The sequence below is a fragment of the Palaemon carinicauda genome, chromosome 11 (genome assembly GCF_036898095.1).
Source record: "Palaemon carinicauda isolate YSFRI2023 chromosome 11, ASM3689809v2, whole genome shotgun sequence".
NCBI classification, from domain to species: domain Eukaryota; kingdom Metazoa; phylum Arthropoda; class Malacostraca; order Decapoda; family Palaemonidae; genus Palaemon; species Palaemon carinicauda.
In genome coordinates this window covers 147211517-147229464 of record NC_090735.1, presented here as the reverse complement: position 1 = coordinate 147229464, position 17948 = coordinate 147211517, and the positions used below count along the sequence as shown (strand labels likewise).

General features: G+C 38.6%; 1 protein-coding gene across 1 annotated transcript in view; it reads right to left on the bottom strand.

Moving 5' to 3' along the window:
• mRpL51 (mitochondrial ribosomal protein L51) overlaps window positions 1-8185 on the bottom strand; it is a 48003-nt gene extending 39818 nt beyond the window's left edge. The window contains exon 1 of the mRNA XM_068383636.1: window positions 8051-8185. The gene's annotated coding sequence lies outside the window, so the exon portion shown is untranslated. The remainder of the gene's footprint in view (window positions 1-8050) is intronic.
• Between the last annotated feature and the right edge of the window lie 9763 nt (window positions 8186-17948).

Here is a 17948-nt window from a genome sequence, read left to right as displayed (position 1 = left end):
TTCACTTTAAGCAAAGCTCGGTCTTCCTCACTCAGATGTGAATGAGCTTCTCGTATTAAAAATCTGATAAAGTATGACAAAGCATTCTTTGACATAGGCAAGGATGGTTTCTTAACTGAACACCATAAAGCTTCAGATTGGCCTCGTAAAGGTTTAGTACGCTTTAAATAGAACTTAAGAGCTCTAACAGGGCATAAGACTCTTTCTAGTTCATTGCCTACGATCTCCGATAAGCTGGGAATATCGAAAGATTTAGGCCAAGGCCGAGAAGGCAGCTCATTTTTGGCTAGAAAACCAAGTTGCAGCGAACAAGTAGCTTTTTCCGACGAAAATCCAATTTTCTTGCTGAAGGCATGAATCTCACTGACTCTTTTAGCCGAGGCTAAGCATACCAGGAAAAGAGTCTTAAGAGTGAGATCTTTCAGGGAGGCTGATTGTAACGGCTCAAACCTGTCTGACATGAGGAATCTTAGTACCACGTCTAAATTCCATCCAGGGGTAGCCAAACGACGCTCCTTGGTGGTCTCAAAAGACTTAAGGAGGTCTTGCAGATCTTTATTGTTGGAAAGATCTAAGCCTCTATGCCGGAAGACCGATGCCAACATGCTTCTGTAGCCCTTGATAGTGGGAGCTGAAAGGGATCGTCCTTTTCTCAGGTATAAGAGAAAATCAGCTATTTGAGCTACAGAGGTACTGGTCGAGGATACAGAAACTGACTTGCACCAGTCTCGGAAGACTTCCCACTTCGATTGGTAGACTCTAATGGTAGACGCTCTCCTTGCTCTAGCAATCGCACTGGCTGCCTCCTTCGAAAAGCCTCTAGCTCTCGAGAGTCTTTCGATAGTCTGAAGGCAGTCAGACGAAGAGCGTGGAGGCTTTGGTGTACCTTCTTTACGTGTGGCTGACGTAGAAGGTCTACCCTTAGAGGAAGACTTCTGGGAACGTCTACTAACCATCGAAGTACCTCGGTGAACCATTCTCTCGCGGGCCAGAGGGGAGCAACTAACGTCAACCTTGTCCCTTCGTGAGAGGCGAACTTCTGCAGTACCTTGTTGACAATCTTGAACGGTGGGAATGCGTAGAGATCCAGATGTGACCAATCTAGGAGGAAGGCATCTATATGTATTGCTGCTGGGTCCGGGACTGGAGAGCAATAGATTGGAAGCCTCTTGGTCAGTGAGGTTGCAAAGAGATCTATGGTTGGTTGACCCCAAGTGGCCCAAAGTCTCTTGCACACATCCTTGTGGAGGGTCCATTCGGTTGGAATTACTTGCCCTTTCCGACTGAGACAATCTGCTATGACGTTCAAGTCGCCTTGGATGAACCTCGTTACTAGGGAGATGTCTTGACCTTTTGACCAGATGAGCAGGTCCCTTGCGATCTCGTACAACGTCAGTGAGTGGGTACCTCCTTGTTTGGAGATGTACGCCAAGGCCGTGGTGTTGTCCGAGTTTACTTCCACCACTTTGCCTCGAAGGAGATACTCGAAGCTTTTCAAGGCCAGATGAACTGCCAACAGCTCCTTGCAGTTGATATGCATGCTCCTTTGACTCGAGTTCCACAGGCCTGAGCATTCCCGACCGTCCAGTGTCGCGCCCCAGCTCAAGTCCGATGCGTCCGAGAAGAGAACGTGGTTGGGAGTCTGAACAGCCAGGGGAAGACCCTCTCTTAGGTTGATATTGTCCTTCCACCAAGTCAGACAAGACTTTATCTTTCCGGAAATCGGGATCGAGACCGCCTCTAGCGTCTTGTCCTTTTTCCAGTGAAAAGCCAGATGGTATTGAAGAGGACGGAGGTGTAGTCTTCCTAGTGATACAAATTGTTCCAGGGATGACAGCGTCCCTACCAGACTCATCCACAGCCTGACTGAGCAGCGTTCCTTCTTCAGCATCTTCTGGATGGATAGCAGGGCTTGATCTATTCTGGGGGCCGACGGAAAAGCCCGAAAAGCTAGACTGTGAATCTCCATCCCTAAATACAGAATAGTTTGGGATGGGACCAGCTGCGACTTTTCCAAATTGACTAGGAGTCCCAATTCCTTGGTCAGATCTAGAGTCCACTTTAGATCCTTCAGACAGCGACGACTGGAAGAGGCTCTGAGAAGCCAGTCGTCCAAATAAAGGGAGGCTCGGATGTCCGATAAGTGGAGGAATTTGGCTACATTCCTCATCAGCCTCGTAAACACGAGAGGAGCTGTGCTTAGGCCAAAGCACAGGGCCCGAAACTGGTAAACCACATCTTCGAAGACGAATCTCAGAAAAGGTTGGGAGTCTGAGTGAATGGGGATATGGAAGTAGGCGTCCCTTAGGTCTAGCGAGACCATCCAGTCTTCCTTCCTGACCGCTGCTAAGACTGACTTTGTGGTCTCCATGGAGAACTTCGTCTTTGTGACAAAGACATTCAGAGCACTGACGTCTAGCACCGGTCTCCAACCTCCTGTCTTCTTCGCAACTAGGAAGAGACGGTTGTAAAATCCCGGTGATCAAAGGTCCGAGACTTTGACCACCGCTCCCTTCTCTAGCAAAAGATACACTTCCAGTTTCAGGGCTTGTCTCTTTTCTTCCTCTCTGTACCTGGGAGAGAGATCGATGGGGGACGTCGCTAGAGGGGGTTTGCGTACAAAAGGGATTTTGTACCCCTCTCTGAGTAACTTCACAGATTGTTGATCTGCACCTCTCTTCTCCCAGGCTTGCCAGAAGTTCTTGAGTCTGGCTCCCACTGCTGTCTGAAGTTGCGGGCAGTCAGACTCTGCCCTTGGAGGACTTAGGTCCTTTCCTCTTCCCTCGTTTCCCTTCGGCACGAGCACCTCCTCTGCTGGAGGCTCAAAGCGAGACGCTGGAGTGTCTATACTCGGTCTAGCAGAGAATGTAGGCAAAGGGGGAGCTTTGCGAGCCGAGGACGCAACTAGATCATGGGTGTCCTTCTGAACTAACGATGCGGCAATTTCCTTTACCAAGGCTTCAGGAAACAGGCACTTGGAAAGGGGAGCAAAGAGAAGTTCGGATCTCTGGCATGGCGTAACTCCAGCAGACAGGAACGAACAGAGAGACTCTCGCTTCTTCAGGACTCCGGACGTGAATGAGGCAGCTAGCTCATTGGACCCATCACGGACGGCCTTGTCCATGCAGGACATAATGAGCAAGGAAATATCCTTATCTACCGAAGAGATTTTCCTGCTCAGGGCTCCTAAGCACCAGTCTAAAAAGTTAAAGACTTCGAAAGCCCTAAATATCCCTTTAAGAAGGTGGTCCAGGTCCGATGGTGACCAACAAACCTTCGAGCGTCTCATGGCAAGGCGGCGGGGAGAGTCTACAAGACTTGAGAAGTCGCCCTGGGCAGAGGCAGGAACTCCCAAGCCGAGAACTTCTCCCGTGGCATACCAGACGCTCGATCTAGAAGAGAGTTTAGAAGGGGGAAAGGCAAATGCTGTCTTCCCTAACCCCTTCTTAGACTCTAACCAGTCTCCCAACAGCCGCAAAGCTCTCTTGGATGAGCGTGAGAGAACGAGTTTCGTAAAGGCAGGTGCGGTAGCAGGCACTCCTAATACAAACTCTGACGGAGGAGAACGAGGAGCCACAGAAACAAAGTGGTCCGGAAACATCTCCTTGAAAACAGCCATGACTTTTCTAAAGTCCAATGATGGATGAGATGGCTTAGGCTCGTCCAGTTCCGAAGGTTGATCGTCTTGTGGTTCAGCAACGTCCTCATCAGATAGTTCCTCATCCGAAAACTGATGAGGAAACGGCAACGGAGTGGGCAACGTCTGGCTCGCTGAGTCCGGTCGCACTGGTGCATGCGTGACGGAGCCGGACGCAACGTCATGGAACTGCTGCACAGTCTGTGAACTGTCAACAACCATGGGTGCGCGAGGACGCACAGCGTCCACCCGAGACTGTCTAGACCGTCTGGGTTGTGCAGTCAACACCATACCGGGTTGCGGAGGTTGACGCACCGCGTCAAAACAAGTCACCTCTGATGGTTGCTGAACGTCCTGAACGTCAACAACCACCTCCGTGCGTCGCCTAACGTCAACGTGCGGCTGGCAACCCACACTGGGTCGCATGGGAGGAGGAACCACCTCAACTGGTAGACGCGAGAAGGTAACCTCAGCGTCAACAGGACGCACAACAGACCGCTTGGAAGGTTGTTGGCCAGAAGGTTCAGCAGCAACCTTCTCTGAATTAAAGTCCTCCATCAAGGACGCAAGCTTGGACTGCATATCTTGCAGCAAAGCCCATTTAGGGTCTACGGGAGCAGGTGCGGCAACAGACGGGGTTAGCGACTGAGGCGGTACCGCTTTGCCTCTCTTAGGCGGTGAGCAGTCATCAGATGACGGCAACGAGTCCGAACTGACCCAGTGGCTACAACCGGGACGTTGGACTTGTCCTGAAGGGACCGACTTACGTTTTAAAGGTCGTGAGACCTTGGTCCAAAGTTTCTTACGAGAAACACCTTCAGACGACGAGGTAAAAACAGGCTCTCTCGTCTTACGTAGGTAGGGGCGATCTTGGGGAGATACGCCTGATACCATGGAGGGAACGTCTGTTCGCTGATCAAGGCCTCTCGAACCCATGCGTCGTACGACATTGCTTCTCCCCTGGGCTTGGGAGCTTGCAAGAGGTCCCGGACTAGGAGGACGACAGGCACGAACAGACGAACCCTCAAGCGCAACACTGTTCACAACACTTTCACTAGGCACTTTATCACTTCCCGCAGCACTTTGGCACTTTAGCTCCTTAACATCCGCCATGAGTTGATTGCGGTCACTTGCAAGGGACTCAACTCTTTCCCCCAGGGCATGGATAGCACGCATCATGTCAGCCAACGATGGTTCCTGAGTGCTAGGAGGGGGGTTAGGAACAACCACTACAGGGGAAGGAATAGGTTGAGGGGCATGAGGAGAGGAAAAATCTATCGACCTAGAAGAACTTCTCCTTAATCTATCTCTCTCTAGCCTGCGTGTGTACTTCTCAAATTCGATAAAATCGAATTCCGAAAGGCCCACGCATTCCTCACACCGATCTTCCAATTGACAGGTTTTACCCCGACAATTGGGACAAACAGTGTGAGGGTCGAGAGAAGCCTTTGGAAGACGCCTAGAACAGTCCCTAGCATTGCATTTTCTAAACTTGGGAACTTGTGAAAGGTCAGCCATTTTGAATTGGTCAAGGGAAAATTCCAAAAATCGGTCTAAGTAATCAACAATGAATCCGATACAAAAAAGAGTTCAAGGATTTATTTGAAGAAAAACCCTGCACAGCGAAAGCTCAAAACCAAAATAGAGTACTTCACCAAAGCGAGTAATGTACGTCTTGTCGACACGTCGACAGAGAAGAAATTGAGTCTTTGTTTACATTGAGTATGGTATCTGGCCGACAGTTGGCGCTGATGGGCACACCCGCAACCTGTATAGCGATCGCTGGCGAGTTTTTTACAAGTTTTTTTGTCTGTCGAGCAACTGAGTTGCAGCTATATATATTCACCGGCTAAGTTAAATATTTAAAAAACATAACTGGAGCTAGTTTCTCAAAGAAAGTGTGTTGATCAAGAGCTGCCACAGGCGCAAAAGGACAGGAAAGTGACGGCGCAGTGATAGCAGATTCACCAGGCATGAACGGCACTACTCTTCTACATCGGCTATCTTAGACCAACGAAGAAGAACAGTATCGCTAACCGAGGAAAAATAAAAGAAATTATGTAACAAAAACTACTTAGGGAGGAGCACCTAATCCGCGGACAGGAAAGGTGTCCAGCGAGAGAACAGACACAAAATAAGGCATGAGCACTCCCTTTCCCCGCCGACATCGACGGGCGAAGGAGAGCAGCAGCGTAAAAACTGTAACAAAAGAATTACAATTAATTAATTAAGCTAAAAATATTCACTACTCATGAGAACCACTCGATCCTCAAGCAGTAAGGGGATTCCCCGCGGAAATGAAGCTATAAAGTTAAATTACAAACAATCCTACTATGGGTTTCACAGACAGTGCAAGTGCGATTTTTTGCAATTATTCTGTAACGAACAGTCGTATCAATACGAGATGTTGCTATAGGGTATTACACCCAGTGAGGAAATTTATAGGGGTATAATGAATCGTTAATTATTAATTATAAAGACACTTGCCCCTATGCCAAAGGGCAAAATCTCAATCATCCAGTCACAAAACCGAACAATAATATACAGAACCTCTACCTCCAACCCCTCCCTCCCTCTCCTTTCATCCCTCACCTGCTCTCCCCCTGCTTCAAGCTATCTGTCTCCACCTCCACGCCATCCATCCCTCTCCGTTCTTTCCCTTCCCTTCATGCTCTCTTTCTGAGAAGGTAGCTTAAGTTGCAACTTATTTTGTATGAATTTTGTTTTATATCAAGCACTCTATCTATCTATCTATCTTATCTAATTTTAATATTTATTGTTGTAGATATAGAACAATTCAATCGGTTGTTACCTATCACATGACTGACTGCTTTATTCACTGGTTTGCTCATCTCTCTCTCTCTCTCTCTCTCTCTCTCTCTCTCTCTCTCTCTCTCTCTCTATGGTATTGGTTATGTAAATAATCATTAGATTGATAGAAAAAAAAAATCGTAAAAAATGTTGAAATCAAAGCAACATTCAGAGAGAGAGAAAGAGAGAAGGAAAGACGTAGGGCAGGTGAGGGAAGAAAGGAGAGGGGAGGAAGAAAATGGGGGTTAGAGGTGAAGGGGGTTGTAGGCAGGCGGAGCTCTTCCAACCTGGTGTTCGTTTTCTTGCTTGGCTAATGAGTTTTGCCTCTTGGTATAGGTACACAAGTCTTTATTATTTACAATAAATGATTCATGATACTCCTATAAATTTCCTTACTGGGTGTAATACACTATAGTAAAATCTCGTACTGATACGAGTGTTCGTTATAGAATAAATGCAAAAAATCGCACTTGCACTGTCTGTGAAACCCATAGTAATTTCCCTTAATTAATGAAGAAACCATTCGAAAGCACAACCTAACCCAAGAACGGGAAAGGTGCTCCTCCGCAGAGTACACGGCTGGACACCCATGAAAAGTGAGAGGTGATGACCTTGAGAAAACGCATGACCGAAGCCAAATTCTGAGAAGGCCGCACTCCCCCCCCCCCCCCACACCAGATTCCACATAGAGGAGAAGGCGACGACAACAGCTGAACAGAGAGGTATCCAAACGATCATGATTCCCCTGCGGCGGCGGCCGAATCCTAAAAAAGGCTATCCGCCAACAGGATGACCAATGTCCAAGGGGGATAGATCAGAAGGGAAGGTTCCCTGCCCTTGAGAACCTGCCGTACTGCGCTATCACACAAACAATAACATACACTGCAAGGTACGCTACAACATATATATAAAAACATTCAGAATGTTTCCATATATATAAAAGAGAAAAAGACAAGTTAAAAAGACAGAGAATAATAACAGTCCAAAATAGGCGAGGACAAAAAGTGGCAATGTCCGCTCACCTTCCGAGCCAAAAGTGAAGCACAGTCGCAGGTGTGTGAGTGACCCTCCTAACTAGGGGGATGAGTATTTAACCCTGGCTAAATTTAAATTGTATACACGGCTAGTATTTACCTAGAGAATTTAGAACATTCTGAAAAGATTTTATCCTAAACAAGTTTGTGATAGGGTTGAAAATATGCGATATGAGTCATGGTGGCCGTCATCATACATATAACACTAAAACACAAGATAGCAAGTAGGCTATACAGTTCGTGTCTTTGGCTAGAAATTAAGGTATATATTTATCATCCTAAGTAACCTTGTACAACAAGAATAGCATAAATTACATAACATAATTCCTGCTTTGATCTGGCAAATTTCAATCAATCTTTATATGTTCACTTTGGATAACTAGACATTATCCATTCTCGGTTTCAGTCCCCAAAGGTTAAATTTCTCTCATTTTGAGCATGAAAATAATATTCCGTGATATTTTCGTCTATGCCAAAGGTCACAAACATCATCTATGTGGTTTCTCTAATAGATTACTTTAATAGCAACAATATTAAACATTATTTAGGGCATTAAGGAATTACTCACCTTATGGCCAAAGCCGTGTTTGTTTACATGATAGAACTTACAGGCGAAATTCTTCTTCTTCTTCCATTTTTTGTAGGAGATCTGACCCCTTCATGGAGCCAAGGTACTCCCCTGTAACCATTCTTCTTTATTCTCTGTAGGGATGTGCGCAAAAAAATAAAAGAAGGGATTTTAAAGCTATACGGCGGGTGGGTTAATATTTCTTTTTTAAACGACATCACTGAAGTAGATGAAATGGAAACAAAACACAGCGATGTAATAATGGCAAAATGCAAAACCTTCTGCTTAGTACTACATCAGTCTACATGTAATACAAGTATACATCTCGGCAAGAAATGTAGAAGATATAAAAAGAGATCAAGAATTGAAAGCAGAATGCGAAAGGTTAATGCAGATTGCAGGAGAAGCATCTCCTTCACGGGTATTAGGGGATTTTAACGGACTGGTGGGATTTATGGGACACCGACAAGTTGGCAGAAATGGGGAGATGGTGCTCGATTGGATGAGTGACCTCAAATTCATATTATTAAATGGAGATGAAAGGTGTTGAGGAATATACATGTGCTATAAACAAGACCACTATAGTGCTATTGATTTTATCCTTGCAAATAATATGTTATATAAACAATTTAAATGCATGAAAATAGATGAAGATAAATTAGTAGTAGACACATCAGATCATAACTTAGTAATACTAGAATTAGCAGTAAAACAAATAGAGAAAATATAGCTACAATGAAGGGAAGTGGGAAGAAATTACATATCATAGCAACGACATAAAAGATATAGAAGAATGCGTGAAATCCATAGAGAGAAATCTTGTTAGCAAGACTGTAGAAAACATTGAAGAGCTAAACATAATAATGGTAGAAATGAAACAAGAGCAATTGGCTAAAACGAATAGGAGAAAGGTAGCAAATGATGGGAAGACTAAAGGAAGATTAAGGAAAGAAAGGAACTTAATGGAAGAAAAGAGAAATGAGATGGATATTGGGTTAAAAACAGAGTTAGAAGAAAGATACAATCATAAGAAGAAAGAAGTACAAATATTGGTAAAAAATAGTATAACTTCATATGAGAAAATGAAGAATAGAGAGATGAGAGATGATAAAAAATAATAAACTATGGGAAATATATATAAACAAATTATGATATGACAACGAAATAAAAACCGAAGCAATACAATTGGTGATAGAGGAAATAAATTATCAGATGAAGAGGCTAAAGAAGAATGAGTAAAATTCTGGAAAACAGTCTACAATACACAGGAAAATAGAATATCAGAGTTTTGGAATGAAGAGAAGGAGAGCAAATGCCAGGATAATTTGAGAAGAGAAGACGACATTAAAATAGTCAATGAATGTAGTATTTCTGAACACCTAAGAGAACGTTATGATGCTGCATTAAATGTGGAAGGAGTAATCAAAGCCTCAGAAACAAACAACGATAAAGTAGAAACATTCTTAAAACGTCTAAAGAAAGGCAAAGCGGCTGGGCCAGATGGACTAAAACCAGACCATAAAAAAGCTATATTGAGAAGTGATATATGTAAGAATTCACTAGTGAACTGCTACAAAGAAGAATTAGCTAAAAAAAAAAACCCAAAAGCTGGAAAGAGTCTAGAGCAAAAATGTTAAAAAAGGAAAACAAACCAACAGCAAAGGAATTAAGACCACTAGCACTCACAATGTATCATATAAAATATGCATGGCTCTTATTAAGGATGAAAAAGAAGGACATCTAAAAAGTAAGAATGCCATAGAGGAGAGTCAAGCTGGATTTACAGAGGGAGGAAGGATTGAGGATAATATATTAATTTTACAGTACATGGTCAAAGAAACTTTCAATAGTACAAAAAAAAAAAAAAAAAAAAAAAAAAAAAAACGCATAGTTGTCTCTTTAAATTTCCAAAAAAAGCTTTTGATTCCATAAAAAGAGAAACGCTGATTGAAATATTAAAATATATATATATATATATATATATATATATATATATATATATATATATATATATATATATACATACATACATATATATATATATATATATATATATATATATATATATATATATATATATATATATACTGTATATATATATATATATATATATATATATATATATATATATATATATATATATATATATATATATATATATATATAATACATACGAGTATAATAAATTCAATGGCTGGAGTATATGTGGGAGAGACTACTACATTAGTCATAGGGGAAAAAGTAGAACAAAAAAAATGTCTAAATTGATTAATTACTTATTTGTTTATAAAACATATAGAAAAGGAAGGTAATGGTTTTTAAAGTGATATCATAAAGTTAGACGTATTAATTTTTGCTGATGATATCCTAGTGCTTACTGAGAATATAGAAGATGTTGAATTGAACGTAAGGAGAGTGGTAGATAGGAAGCAATGTGGTTTAGAAATAAATAGAGATAAAAGTAGCGTACTTCTATATAATATAAAGGAGAAACCACATAACATAGAGGGAATAAAAGTATTAAGCAATATCAAATACCTAGGTATCATGGTAGATGACAGAAGAAACATGTTCAAACCGCAAAAAAAAAAAAAAAAAAAAAAAGTGAAATGATAGTTAAGGCACAAAGGCTAGCAAATTTTACACATTCAATCATAGAAAAAGTTGCAATGAAGTACTAAAAGGGAAAACATACTGGAAAAGTGTACCACTACCTTCTATACTATATGGAACAAATGTAATGAAAGAATGAATAAATGATTTGAAGTTCTCTGGCATCCTGACATCGAAGGTCATGAACAAATGTAATGGACTTAACGGAAACTGAAATGAAAAAATTGCAGAGACTTGAGAATGGAGTATATAGAAGGATATTAGGGGGTGTAAAGAGTACAGCAATTGTAGCCTTGAGAGGGGATATAGGAGCATCTGATATGAAAACAAGGATAATGGATGGAAAGATGAGGTACCTTAATAACATTTATAAGGGAGAGAAGGATATAATAACAACAATAGTCAATGATATGGAAGAAAAAGAGAGGAAGTGGTGGATGTATGATAAAAAGTATGCAAAAGAATGTGGGATGGCTATAGAGAAGTCAAGAGATGTACGAAAGAGGACATAAAGAAGAGAACAAGAGAATGAGATACAAGCAAATGGAAGAGTGAAATGGAGTGCAAGGAGAGTCTAATTTTGTATAAAAAACTGAAAAAGTGAAATCAAGTAGAAGGAAGTATATGATAACAGAAAAAAAAAGGGGGGGGGGGGATCAAGATGAAAATATAAACTGTATTCTGTGATGTAGAGGAGAGTGTTAATCACTTCACGTTATATTGCCCACAGTAATAAAGGGATATACGAAGAAAAGCAACAATGCTTAAAAAACCATACGTAGAAGATAGTTCACTAAGAGTCGGAAAATTCCTTTTCTGTGAAGAAAATATTGAAAATATGAAAAGTTTCCAGCAACAAATGTGGGTGAAAAGAGAAAAACTATTGAAAATAAGGAACACACAAAACCAAAAGACACATGAGGTGCCAATGAAAAGGTGAATCTCGACCTGAAATTGCAGAAGACTCTCTATGTTTGGTATTTCGCCTTGCAGAAGCAGGAATATGGCCAGTGTCTTGCAGAAGAGAATACAAAAAACTAAAGATTATTATTATTATTATTATTATTATTATTATTATTATTATTATTATTATTATTATTATTATTATTATTATTATTATTATTATTATTATTCTCTTCCATAAAATCCTAAACTCAAATAAAAAAGTCTAGTAAGAGAGATAATTGAGGATCAGTTGAAGAACCCTTATGGAAAGTGCTGGAGTAAGAACAGAAGAAATCTGTGGTAAATTTGGAATGGAAGTTGAAGAAGCAAGAAGTTGGGAGAAAAGGACCCTGAAATAAGAAATCAACAAAAGAATTATGGGAAAAAATAGAAGAAACTAATGAAGAAAAAAAGAAAATGATGAAAGGTATCTGGATAAGGCAACCCTTGTAATGAAGACAATTTAAAAGCAAATTTCAGGAGAAAATATGCAGATAATTTGTGTGACCCGTGCAAAGATGAAGAAGATACTACTGAACATTTATTTTCATTCCCTATCCACACACTATTCTTGGTAATACTTCCAGTATATTTGTAAAGTTATTTTACCAAGCCTCCGTCGTGTATTTTACAAAATGCACCAACACTCAAAAGCCGACGCGATCCCCACTTTTCCTTCAGAAAATCGTAATCTATGCTATTAATATCGCCTCTTTCTCATAGGCCTTTTTGGGCTTCCTGCATTCAACAATTATCCTACAGCAAATCGTAATACATGCTATTAATATCCCCCTCTTTCTCATAGGCCTTTTTTGAGCTTCCTGCATTCAACAATTATACTTCAGCAAATCGTAATATATGCTATTAATATCCCTCTCTTTCCCCCAGGGCTTTTTGGGCGTCCTGCATTCAACAATTATCCTTCAGCAAATCGTAATATATGCTATTAATGTCCCCCTCTTTCCCCCAGGGCTTTTTGGGCGTCCTGCATTCAACAATTATTCTTCAGAAAATGTTGATATATGCTATTAGTATCCCCCTCTTTCTCATAGGCCTTTTTGTGCTTTCTGCATTCAACAATTGCGTTTATTACAGTTCAGCAGCTCGACGAGTCATTTCTTTCTTGCCTGATGCTCCCATATCGAGTATTCCCGTTATCAGATAAGGGCTGTTGTTTTGAAAAGTCATCGGAAATGATGTTGATAGTGCTCGTGTTTATATGGGCAAGACCTAAAGAAGGTTGTCAGGTCCTGGAAATGTGGATAAACAGTGAACTTCAAGACGGAGTGATATATAGTTAATTTCTCCTTACTAACCTTGGCTTCTTTTTGAGGTATATATATATATATATATATATATATATATATATATATATATATATATATATATGTACACATATATGATAAACTTTGCACATTTAAACGTTTTTTTTCATATTTCAAATAAGCCATATATATAAATACATAAAGTCTGGATTCTCTTAACGACCCCGGGATCAGAGCCCCAGGCGAAATCACTCAAAGACTATAGTATCTGACCGACCGAGTTTCGAACCCTGGTCCAGGATACTTGTATGACATTGACCATATCACCCAGCCAGTCAGATACTATAGTCTTTGAGCGATTTCGCCTAGGGCTCTGATCCCGAGGTCGTTAAGAGAATCCAGACTTTAATGTATTAATATATATGGCATATTTGAAATATATATATATATATATATATATATATATATATATATATATATATACAGTATATATATATATATATATATATATATATATATATATATTTGTACATATATACGTACAGTATATGTATATATATATATATATATATATATATATATATATATATATATATATATATATATATATATATATATATATATGTATATATATATACGTATATATATATATATATATATATATATATATATAAATATATATATATACTGTATATATATATATATATATATATATATATATATATATATACATACATATATATATATATGTATATATATATATATATATATATATATATATATATATATATATACTGTATATATATATATATATATATATATATATATATATATATATAAATATATAGTTCATGAATATTCTGTTTCTAATGAATTTTCTAATTGATATATGCGACATAAATAGGGGTCAATATAAATGTCACTGTTTGAAGAGCGTCTGTCCTTCCCGGACACGCCAATGAATCAGATTTGATTTCTTTCATTTTTTAATGCCATTCTAACTTAAGATTGATTTATCTCAAAGGTCTTTTAACCTAGAGGTTCTGAATCTTTAGTATTCATAGTAATACTGTTCTTTATTCTCAAAAGGATGGAAGAAAACATAAGAAGGAAAATTTTATTTTTAGGTTCTAACTTGAAGTGAATTCTCTTCTTCTTGGTGCACTTACGAAGATCATCACATTATGGTGTACGTCAATATAGTTCTAATCGCTTATATGTCACGTAGGGATTTCTTTGTGTAATTTCTGAAACGGATTTTGCAACCTTTACAAACTGTCATTTCCGTTCACGCCGTCTCAATTTATCTATATTTTATGAAGTAACGCTATATAAGAGAAAACAAGAAAATGTAAAAACATCCGGTTTGCTTGGTCTGAATCAATCTTAAAGTTGGTGGCGTGCCAGTAAAACAAATATTTTTTTCTTCTCATCAAGCATAGTAAATGGGGTAGTTATACAAATTAAAGAAGAAAATATAAGACGGGGTGCAGTTTTTGGCCTGGAATAATCCTTAACAAACAAAATCAATATTTTGTGTAGGAAGACAATAACCTTTATCAGAAATATCACAAAAGCCCTGTTATTGATATAATGTTTCCCAGTAATAACAAATACAAATTAAAGAAAACCATGTAGGTAACTGCTGCAGTATGGAGGAACTTGAAAATCGTACTTTTCGCACAAATTCCTAGATAGATATTAGAGGTTTTGGTAACAAGACAAAAAAAGAAGATTGGGAGATTACAGGGATCGTTAGAAATGGAAGGATAGAAACAGTTATTATTATTATCATTATCAACCAAGCCACATCCCTAGTTGACAAAGCAAGATGCTATAAGCCCAAGGGCTCCAACAGGGAAAAATAGCCCAGTGATGAAAGGAAACAAGGAAATAAATAAAAGATATAAAAAGTAATGAAAAATTAAAATAAAATACTTAAAAGAAAACATTAACAACAAATCAGATCAATCATATATAATTAATTCGGTCTTAGGAGAATACTACTCAGAAAAAAGAACACAATTTTATCATAAGCAAATGGTGAAGTAAGAAAGAGATTAAGTTAATGGGGGTAAGAAGCTGTGAATTATGAAGAGGGTTAACAGAGTTAAAAGAATTGGCATTGCAGATGAGAATGGAGATACATGAAACAATAATGGCTCCTACGTTGTTTGCGAATAAATGATTCGGTGGGTGCTAAAAGGAAATACAAACAAAAGCGTTTAAAGGTTTAAAGGCCACTCATGAATGGCAGAGGCAAGGGATAGTGACATTGCCCTAGCAAGCAGGACAATGCCCTAGACTGACTAACCATATATCATATGATCAGCGCCCAAGCCCCTCTCCAACCAAGCTAGAATCAGGGAAGGCCAGGCAATAGCTGCTGATTACAGCAGATAGACCTATAGGCTCCCCCAAACCACCCATCCTTAGCCCACAAGGATGGTAAGGTTGCAGACAACAAAGGAACTAACAAGTCTGAGCGGGACTCAAACCCCGTCTGGCGATCACCAGGCAGAGACGTTACCAATCTGGCCACAGCAATCTATAGAGGGAATTCAGTTCAAGATTATGAAAAGAATGTTTGAACAAGTTGTAACTAACTCTTATTGTACATTGATAGAAGAAACAGGCATAAGGCCAATAGAGAGTAGAATCAAGTATAAAAAAAAAGTGATGCTTTATCAAAGCATCAATGTAAAAGAGGATAGACAATTTGTTAAAGAGATGGTGGAAGACCAAAAAAAAGGAAACTATATGGGGAATGTTTGGAAAAAAAAATCTTTTACAAATATGAGAAAAGTATGATAGTGAAAAAGAAGAGGTAAGAAAATATAGAAAGCAAATATCCAAGAAATATATATAAGTTAAGTAGCAAATGAAACTAAAAGAAAAATAGAAGAAAAGAAAGCAGAAATTAAGAGAAGTTGAGGTTTAAAAATGGTAATAGTAGAGGGGATTACATGGGTGAACTTAACACCAAGGAAGCTATCATAGTAATAAAGACAATGTTAAATATGAAAGATTTGACAGAAAATTATAGAAACAGGAATGAAAATTATAGGCTTTGTGAGTTGTGCAGAAAGGCACACGATACAACTGACCATTTGTTTAGCTGCATATAATGAGGAAAAGTTAGAAGTTGTAGCATAAAATTATCACCAACTGAAGAAGTTATCCCAATATATTAGATATGCTATGGAAGTTAAAGATAAAAGTTGGGTTCTAGGTTCCTCATTGCTCTCTCCACAACACAATGATTGTGGGCACACTACTAGAAGCGCTGCAATCTGCAGAAAATTCATTGTCATTAGTTACCCCCCTACACAGACAGCACAGCTTGCCTACTTTTATTACTAACTTCAAGGACCTTTCTAATTGATTGATTGATTGATTTAAAGTTTTCAGGCATCCTGACATGGACCTTTCTAATATATCGGACAACATTTTTAGTTGGTGCTTCTAAATTCCCTTATTCTATGCCACTGCTTATAAATTTTCTTAATTCCCTACAGCTAAATATATGCTCAGTTGTATCATCTGCCTCACTACACAATACATAAAGCCTATCCTTTTCATTCCTATTTCTATAATTTACTTATAACTCTATCATATTCAACCTTGTTTTCATAACTATTCCTACTTCTTAAATGTTAAGTTCTCTAGTGTAATCTCTTCAGTCGTTGCTATACGAGGAACCTAGAATCTGAGGTCTATATAATAATGTACAGTATATCTGGTCCTGGTTCCTGATTCCTAATTGCTCACTCAGCATAATAAGTTTGCGGGCACTCTATCGCCTTATAGATGGAGCAAAGCTACTAAGCTTCTTCTTAGTAATATAATTAAGCTTATTTTACCCGTACCATAAATAAATTAATAATTAAATTCTCAATCTTTACTTTTATCCCATTCTACCTTAAAATCAGATAAGATAACACCTTGCTATTATCAGTTTTATCAACCTATTATGGTCAGTTTGAACTTTTTAAATTCTTCTTTCATGTGTATTGCCCTACTCATAAATGCAACCAGATCCCAGCTAGGATTTTGTATTTATAGACCTTGCTAGAATCTATATTTGCAGTATCAGAAATAATGGAGGATGCAAGCCTCTGTAACGGCCACCCACCTTGCCTTAATTCTATGATATAACTGTGTTAGTGATTCTATTTTTTAAGATATACTTTTAACTTTTTTTCCATTAATCATTTTCTTATAATAATCTGTTTCTCTTAAAAGATAGTGACCAAACTCAAAATAACATGTTTTACGTTGCATAGATAATTCTTTTGTAACAAATGATAACAATCAAATAAGAATAAGCAAAATAACATTATTACATTTGAACGTATATATATGCATATTAAACACAATTCATATATGGATGCATGTGATATGAACATTTTATAACTAATATAAACGCACATGCATATATTATTGATTACATTATATCCTAAAAGTGTATCATTATGCTATATAGTCACACGAAGTTGAAAAAATGCACTTACAAATTAAGCATAAATTTTTGTATCTTAAACATTTAAATCTTGCTTTAAAATTATACATTTCTTATTCATTTTAGAGCCATACATACATGAAGGGTGTATGGACTATATTTATATTAATCTTTGGATAAAACACCACAAGCAGTTATAAAAAAAAAGTTTGTCGTTTTAAAAAATAGAAATTTACTTGGGAAATACCACACACGTTTTAAATTTTCCTGCAAGCAATTCGCAAGCTCACCATTGCATGACTCATAATCTCTTTCCCAGGGGAGGATTGGGGATTGGGGAATGGGGAATGGAGTTGTCGAATTTTCCTTTACCTCTTCCCCAGGCGACCAATATTACCATCATCATTTATAACGTGCCTCGGGTTGGGGAAATCCCCGAACGGTACAGGTTCAAAATTGCTAGATGTTCGAAAAGTTCCCCAAATCAATCTCCTTTGATAGTTGCTCTCTATCTCTCTCTCTCTCTCTCTCTCTCTCTCTCTCTCTCTCTCTCTCTCTCTCTCTCTCTCTCTCTCTCTCTCTTTACACACACACACACACACACACACACACA